The sequence below is a fragment of the Macrobrachium nipponense genome, chromosome 25 (assembly GCF_015104395.2).
Source record: "Macrobrachium nipponense isolate FS-2020 chromosome 25, ASM1510439v2, whole genome shotgun sequence".
NCBI classification, from domain to species: Eukaryota; Metazoa; Arthropoda; class Malacostraca; order Decapoda; family Palaemonidae; genus Macrobrachium; species Macrobrachium nipponense.
The window spans coordinates 27,924,174-27,932,892 of NC_087214.1; positions in this window are offsets into that span (position 1 = coordinate 27,924,174).

Below are 8,719 nucleotides of genomic sequence, written 5' to 3' on the forward strand. Positions count from 1 at the left end.
CAGGCTGTGATCGGTTGCAGTGGAAACCCAAAGTATCTTTATAAAAAGGTTTAATATTCATTCATCTCCATCTCGTAGTGTTTCGTGGAGAGCCACCTAGTTCTCGTCTATACTTCATGTAAGGACAACGCTGATTGGTTGTCTCTTCTGAAGGCTACGATTCGCTACGTTTCCCGCTTAATGGTCCTAAGGCTGTGGGTCAACCTTTTCTGGCATGCACCCTTTCACCATATGTCAGCATGCTTCCATGCCCCCACCCCCCCCACCCCTTTCCAAAATTGTCTGCGTCAAAAAATGCATCCCAAATAATATGCCACAAAATACTGGCACAAGCATAAGCAAACGGAGAGAAAGCCCCGCGTGACCTTTCAAGAGTGCGGACCGACGATGCGCACTGCGTTTTGTGCTTAGCCCTGTAGATAGTATGAAGCCTGACCAATCTGTGTCACAATTTAGCGCCCCCCCCCCCACCCCCCCCTATTCTCCAAAACTCCATCCTTCTCCAAAACTCTTCAAATTCCCACCCTGGTTGAGAACCACTGCTCTAAGGCTTTCAAGATCCTTGTTCGTCTTCCTCCTCTTCCTCTGTTCAGGATGAGTAGGAAGTTGTGACGTTGTTCACGTTGTCGTCTATACGTCATGTAAGGAAGGCGTTGATTGGTTGTTCCCTCTGAAGGCTCTGATGCTCCACGTTCCTCGGCTAATGACTCAAAGGCTTTCAAGAGCCTAGTGGTTGTTCTTCTTCTTCTGCCCAGGATTAGTAGGAAGTTGTGATGTTGTTTACATATCTTGGAGTCATTTTTGTTTTAATTTTATTCTAAACTCCTCAGGAGCGCTCGATAATAATTTCCACTACTGTCTGTTTGGCTGTCCATGTCTATATGTTTCATGTCTGAGTCTGTTCTTGGGAACAGAACCTAAAGAACACAGTTGGCTGACTTCTGGAGAGTTTCAGAACGGTCCTTACGAACTATCAGGAACATCTGCAGGTACTTCCTCCCCGGCAGATTCCCTCAACTGTCCACTTACCTGTTGGAGTTTAATGTGAGACAACCAATTCCCCAGTTTTCCAGTGAATCTTTATTATTGTTTTAGGAGTGATCGTCATGACATAGAGAGAATTGCTAAGTATCTTTGACCTGCAACAGAATGCTTTCTCCTAATCGGTATTTTCAAAACCTTTAACTTCTCAAACTTTCGATAACTCGTTTGACTGCATTTAACTGACCCTTAATCTTCCATTAAGCTGTAAAAACTGATTACTATTTATATCCATCCTTTAAATCTGGATACTATAATCGAGAAGATATTGATAACCTAATAGTTTCATATTTTGTTATAAAGGCCCAGTTTTTCAAATTGTCTAATGCACTGCTTTTAATGAAACAGCCTAACCATTTGCAAATAAGTTATATTTATCAACCTCAATCTAAATTTCGTCTACCCTTCCCGATAAATGCTGGACGGAGAGAGAGAGAGAGAGAGAGAGAGAGAGAGAGAGAGAGAGAGAGAGAGACGAAGAAGGAGGTTGGGTCTAGGGATTTGTGTTATACGGAAAATGGAATATTGCTGTTGCCGGACATGGCAAACGCTTCACAGCTCTCAGCGTATTTATTTTTTCTCCCCCAATAGTAATGGACAGTATCGTGTCGTTGAGAGTGACAGAATAATGTTGATGTGTTTTACGATTTTCAAATGATGTGGGGACGTCATTTCATCATATTTGATAAGAACATTGCGTAATAATCCAGAGGATAAAGTGAATTATTCATTCGTGTTCATGCGTGGAAATATTTCAAGTTAGTCCTCAAGTTAGGCCTATGAGGGACTAGACTTCGAGATGCGTCTTGTTTATCTAAGCTAAGTTTCTACAGAACTATGTTAAGACTAGAATTCTGCCTCAGGTTCAAGGATCAAATGCCACGGAAGCCTGCAGGCGCTGGCATAGACTCTTTGCTTACAAACAGGATTCTTCGATTTCTTGTTATAATGTACCTTCCAGGAAAGGTAGGTTTACACCTATGCACTTTTGTGTTGCGGGCTGTTACAGCGTAGGACCGCAAGAAACCGCATGCAAATTGACGCGGTGGGGAGAAAAAAATGACCGTTATTGGGCTGCGTGGCGTGGCCCGTGTTGTTGCGGTGTCTAGCGGAGTGTTACGGCGTTGGTGCGGTTTTATGGTCATTGTTGCTATGCCAGGGCACGCGCTCTTGTGGCTTTGTTACTCCGTGTAGTGGTGTGTTGCGGAGTAATAATAACATAATTCATAATAATGAGAAGCAAATGATGGACATAACAAAAATACTTATACTAAACAAACATGTAAAGCATAGAAAGTAAGAAAATGAACATGAAAAGCATAGAATGTAAGAAAATGAACATGAAAAGCATAGAATGTAAGAAAATGAACTTGAAAAGCATAGAATGTAAGAAAATGAACATGGAAAGTATAGAATGTAAGAAAATGAACTTGAAAAGCATAGAATGTAAGAAAATGAACATGGAAAGTATAGAATGTAAGAAAATGAAATTGGGACTTGGTTTATACCATAACATTTTCAACTGGAAATATCATATATTATCAACTGAGGTCAATATGTCTTTAGTCTGTTACTGATTTTTCATTGTTCCCCTGTTAATAACTATGTCCAGTCAATGTTAATTATTGTTTCATTATCATATTTGGATACGTTCATATTCATTTGATCATGTTCTCAATATTTATTATTGTTCTTTACCTTGTATGTTATTATATCATTTGATGGTCATATTTATTTCATGCTATATTTCATTTTATAGTTCGTTATTTTCCGAGTTCTATTTATTTCATATTTCATATATATTTCATGTTAGATTTCCTGTTATATTTTTTCATGTTATTATTCTTTATGACCATGCTATTTCATTTTTCAATTTCATTTCACCCAATCATATCATCATATATATTGTCATGACATAAATTAAGCATCAATAAGGAAAATGTAAATGCAAGTCACTATTTCAACATATGTTTTACAAAAAGAAACATTACGAATGATATAAAATGTACAAAATCATTTAATATTAAGAAAATAACTAAAAAATCATTTATTATTAAAAAAACTAAAATTCTATTTATTTATACATTGTCGACAGGCTGTCAGAGCGCGAATGGTGTCCCCGTGGTCTGTCCGGCCCCTTTTCCCCTTTTATCCTCCCCAGAATGCGCGGCAACCTTCCATCCAATCGACCTATGTTTTTGTCAAAATTAAGAGGTGGTTGTGGAATTATTGATATTCAGTGTAAAGCGAAGTCAATCATGTTTAGTACATTTCTAAAATGTTTAAAAGATCGCTGTTTTGGTTACCAAATGATTATTTATTATTGTAAAGTCAGAGCAACCTACCTTACAGAAAATGAATGCCAACATCAGGATTGCACTATTTTTGCACCTAGTTTTTATGAAAGTATGATAAATATATTACGAAGTGCTAATAAGATGACCTCTTATCCTAGATCTAATTTTTATCCCGGCGAGCCGATCAAGGGTCATTACGAATGTCTTCGAGTGTCATTTTGGTTGCCTGTTCGTACGTTTGTCCGTCACACTTGTTTATTCTGGAACTCTTATATATATATATATATATATATATATATATATATATATATATATATATAGTATCTATATCTATATCTATATCTATATCTAATCTATATCTATATATATATCTATATCTATATAGATATAGATATAGATATAGATATAGATTAGATATAGATATAGATATAGATATCTATATCTTATCTATATCTATCTATATCTATATCTATATCTATATCTATACTATATCTATATCTATATCTATATAGATATATCTATATTATAGATAGATATAGATATATATAGATATAGATATAGATATAGATATAGATATATATATATATATATATATATATATATATCTATATATATATATATATATATACGATATAACTACTAGATACTACGTACAAACGTACGACATGAGTCAGCGAACATCATCTGCCTTATCTTTGTCTTGTGTTTTGCTGTCGTACAAGTTCGGTGATTATTATTTTACCATGAAGTCCAAACTTTAAGCGCTTCAGTGGTGTGGTCGGCTTGGTGTTGGCCTGCCATCTCGGTGGCCACGAGTTCGATTCTCAGGTATTCCATTGAGTGGTTCGGAGGTCACGTAAGCCGTTGGCCCCGTTTCTGAATAACGACTGGTTCCATGCAACGTAAAAACACCAACAAACAAGAACAACTTTGTCCTTGGAGTTTTGTTCACAAGTTTTTGTGTAACTGCTGATTCTTGAGGGTCGTTTTCGATAAAGGTGTTTTTCGGTAGTTCTGAAATTACTCTAAATTTTTTACTTCGTTTTCTATTGATAATGGTAATATTATTTCGGAATAAAATGTCGCAGCACTGGTGTGGAAGTTGGACAGGGAAACAACGTTTGAATTAAAACTAACGCGATTTATGGGTTCAGAAGTTGGCTGCAGATGGGGCGTTGCATCATAAATTTAATGAATTTTTATTGTTATTTTAAAGATTCGTGCCGAGCTGAATTCTGTGTTTATGTTACTTGTGAGATTTTTATGGAAGTGTTGGAAACTGTAATTACTTTTTATTATTATTATTATTATTATTATTATTTTTTTTTGCTCTATCACAGTCCTCCAATTCGACTTGGTGGTATTTATAGCGTGTGGTTCCGGGTTGCATCCTGCCTCATTAGGAGTCCATCACTTTTCTTGCTATGTGCGCCGTTTCTAGGATCACACTCTTCTGCATGAGTCCTGGAGCTACTTCAGCCTCTAGTTTTCTAGATTCCTTTTCAGGGATCTTGGATCGTGCCTAGTGCTCTATGATTATGGGTACGATTTCCATTGGCATATCCCATATCCTTCTTATTTCTATTTCAGATCTTGATACTTATCCATTTTTTCCCTCTCTTTCTCTTCAACTCTGGTGTCCATGGTATTGCGACATCAATGAGTGATACTTTCTTCTTGACTTTGTCAATCAACGTCATGTCTGGTCTATTTGCACGTATCACCCTATCTGTTCTGATACCATAGTCCCAGAGGATCTTTGCGTGATCGTTTTCTATCACTCCCTCAGGTTGGTGCTCGTACCACTTATTACTGCAAGGTAGCTGGTGTTTCTTGCACAGGCTCCAGTGGAGGGCTTTTGCCACTGAATCATGCCTCTTTTTTACTGGTTCTGTGCAAGTGCCGAGCATTCGCTTGCTATTTGGTTTATGGTTTCATTTTTCGTATTGCACTTCCTACATATGGGAGAGATGTTATTCCCTCTATCGTTCTTTGAACATATCTGGTTCTTAGGCCTGATCTTGTGCCGCTGTTATCATTCCTTCAGTTTCCTTCTTTAGCTCTCCCTCTGTAGCCATTGCCATGTGTCATCGCTGGCTAGTTCTTTAGTCTGTCTCATGCATTGTCCGTGCATTGGTTTGTTGTGCCAGTCCTCTGTTCTGTTTGTCATTCTCCTGTCTCTGTATATTTCTGGGTTCTTCGTCTACTTTTATTAGTCCTTCTTCCCATGCACTCTTTAGCCACTCGTCTTCACTGGTTTTCAGATATTGCCCCAGTGCTCTGTTCTCGATGTTGACGCAGTCCTCTATACTTAGTAGTCCTCTCCCTCCTTCCTTTCGTGTTATGTATAGTCTGTCCGTATTTGCTCTTGGGTGTAGCGCTTTTGTGTATTGTCATATGTTTCCTGGTTTTCTGATCTATGCTGCGGAGTTCTGCCTTCGTCCATTCCACTATTCCTGCGCTGTATCTGATTACTGGCACTGCCCATGTGTTTTATGGCTTTTATCATATTTCTGGCGTTGAGTTTTTGACTGAGTATCGCCTTGAGTCTCTGCATATATTTCTTTCCTGATCGTGTCCTTCATTTCTTGGTGTTTTTATCCCCTCCTTCCATTATTCCCCAGATATTTGTATCCAGTCTTATCTATGTGTTTGATGTTACTCCCATCTGGTAGCTTTATCCCTTCAGTTCTCGTTACTTTGCCTTTTTGTATGTTGACTAAGGCACATTTTATTATTATTATATTATTAATATTATTATTATTATTATTATTATTATTAGTATTATTATTATTATTATTATTATTCAGCGAATGTGCCCTATTCACATGGGCCACTGACTTGATATTGAAGCAATCAAAAACCCTAAAAATATTTATTGTGTTCATTTGAAAGAAGCAAGAAAAAGGTGACAAGAAATACCGAAAAGGATAAGTTATTAGAAAAACATATATATCTTAACAAATTAATAGGTAAATAGTTAAAATGTGATTCAATTATAAAATAGGAGGAGGATTCCTTGAGGGTCGTCATGCGTTGTTGCATCGTCGCTTGAACTTTTGAGACTCCAACGTCCTCAGGGAGACTGTTCCAACTTCCAGCTGTTGGAATATTTCAGTTTTTACACGATTCAGATACACACAGTGGTGTTAGACGACTGTGGTGGGTGCAAAAGGGCTGGAGATTAGATTGGCCCTGTGACGATATCCCCAAAATAAACTGCGACTACCTGGAGGTTTAAAATTCCCTCTGGAAAAGGAGTGAGGTCGCTACCCTTACGCCATATTCCGTGACATCAGCATATGCCTGGTACCCACTTACAGCGTGTGAACTGGTGGGCGGTAGGAAGGAGCGACCTTTGGACCAGGCAAATTTGGACCAACGTTGTACCACTTAACGACGGAGTCCTCTTGATTTGATTTCACTTCCATGAAATGTTCGATTGAGTTGGCAAGTTAACACTACTCTCTCTCTCTCTCTCTCTCTCTCTCTCTCTCTCTCTCTCTCTCTCTCTCTCTCTCTTGACGATATTGAAACAGATGATTTCAGTGGCCATGATGAAAGGCAGGAGACACCGCTCAAGGGGCTTGCAACTCCTCCACAATGAAGGCATCGAGGAATTCTTGGACGATGGTGCCGTTGGTGTCTTCGAAAGGAAAAGTTTCCGGAAACAGTTGGAAAGGATTTCCTCTCTCTCTCTCTCTCTCTCTCTCTCTCTCTCTCTCTCTCTCTCTCTCTCTCTTCAAGGAAAGTTGTTCATTTTCTTCAGAGAGTGTATCCTGAAGATAACCGTTCCGTACACGAGTTATTTCTTTAATCCGTTTCCCCAGTTTAAGGTGTAGAGACCTGACCCATCCCCCTCCCCCATTCCTGTTATAGTAGAGAGAAGGCACCATCTCCATAATAAAGAGGAAGATCTTCCTAGGCCTTTCAGTTTCCTTAGGCCTAACAGAAAGTCATATAGCAGCAAATTCTGCGTCTTGTCAACAGCAGTCATTGTTGACATCTGATTTGCTGTTTTCCTTACAATATCTTTTCCTCTTCTTCTATCTCTTGTTCTTGCTCTTGATGTCCAGATACTCTAAACCATAGGATCTCTCTCTCTCTCTCTCTCTCTCTCTCTCTCTCTCTCTCTCTCCTCTCCTCTCCTCTCAGAAAGAGCAACTGGCTAAGTGCTCATGTTTAGTTATTCTGCCTCCTGATCAGGCGGAGAGAATCCAATTTCTCCAGTTCTCTTCAGAGGTTGTTGCTCTTGCTGTCTCACACAGATTGCTCTCTCTCTCTCTCTCTCTCTCTCTCTCTCTCTCTCTCTCTCTCTCTCTCTCCTTAGTAACATAGGTGAACTGTTAGGACAGGAGGGATCCTGTTTACAACTTATTGACCACAAGTCACAAACATGTTGACAATATATCAGTGATTATTATATATACATATATGTAAATCGGCCATTTCATTCTTCCTTGAACCTAAACAACGCAATTAAGGGATCCTTTGAACTCTGGTCTAGCGAATATGCATCATATGCTTCATGATCTCCTACCAGTTGATATTTGGGTTCCTCTGCGTTTCATGTTGTCCCTTTTCTGTTTTCTGATTGTGCTTCTACTTGATACCGCCTCTCATTCCGCATTATTCTCTTGTTATTCATATTATTCTCCTTTAAAAATTTTCTTAACTTGTAGGGGCAACACCTACCTGACAAGGTACATCAAATTCGTCAGCCTGTTCTTGAGTTATGTTGTTAACGCAGGCATAAATTCTCCGTAGTTTGAAGGTTCAGTACCCAGCAACATGATTATGAAGATATTGTGTCCTCACACTCCAGTTATACTTGTCATAAACATGTTGGCAACTTATCCTGTAAAAGCCACAAACTTGTGTTAAACATGCTGCTGACTTATTGCATACATGTCACAAACAAGTTGACAACATGTCAGTGACCTTATGTATAGAACTGATCTTCGGGATGTGCTCAAGAAACGTATGAAATGTGGTTAAGACTGCCAACAAGTTGTTAACTTGTATTCAGCTTGTGTGCAATGTGTTGTCCATAAGTTGCCAACATGTGTTTATGGTATATTTTACCTTGTAGATCTGTCAGTACCAGATTGTCTTGGAGCAGATTAAGTGAGAAACACTACTGGAACACTCCTGTCGGTGGAGTAGTCTGAGGAGGCAGATGCAGCAACTCCCGGAGTGATGCTCTCTGGTTGATTTATGCAGATTCCCATCAGTTCATTGGAGAGACGACCTCCCTTTTGGTTGTGCTTTTTTTATTCCTGCAATCGACTCTTCATTTTGACAATGATTTTAAAGTTATTTAGTTGTCGCTTCAGTTGCTCTTCATATGTATTGTGTTGTGGGAATTTCGTCATTGATTC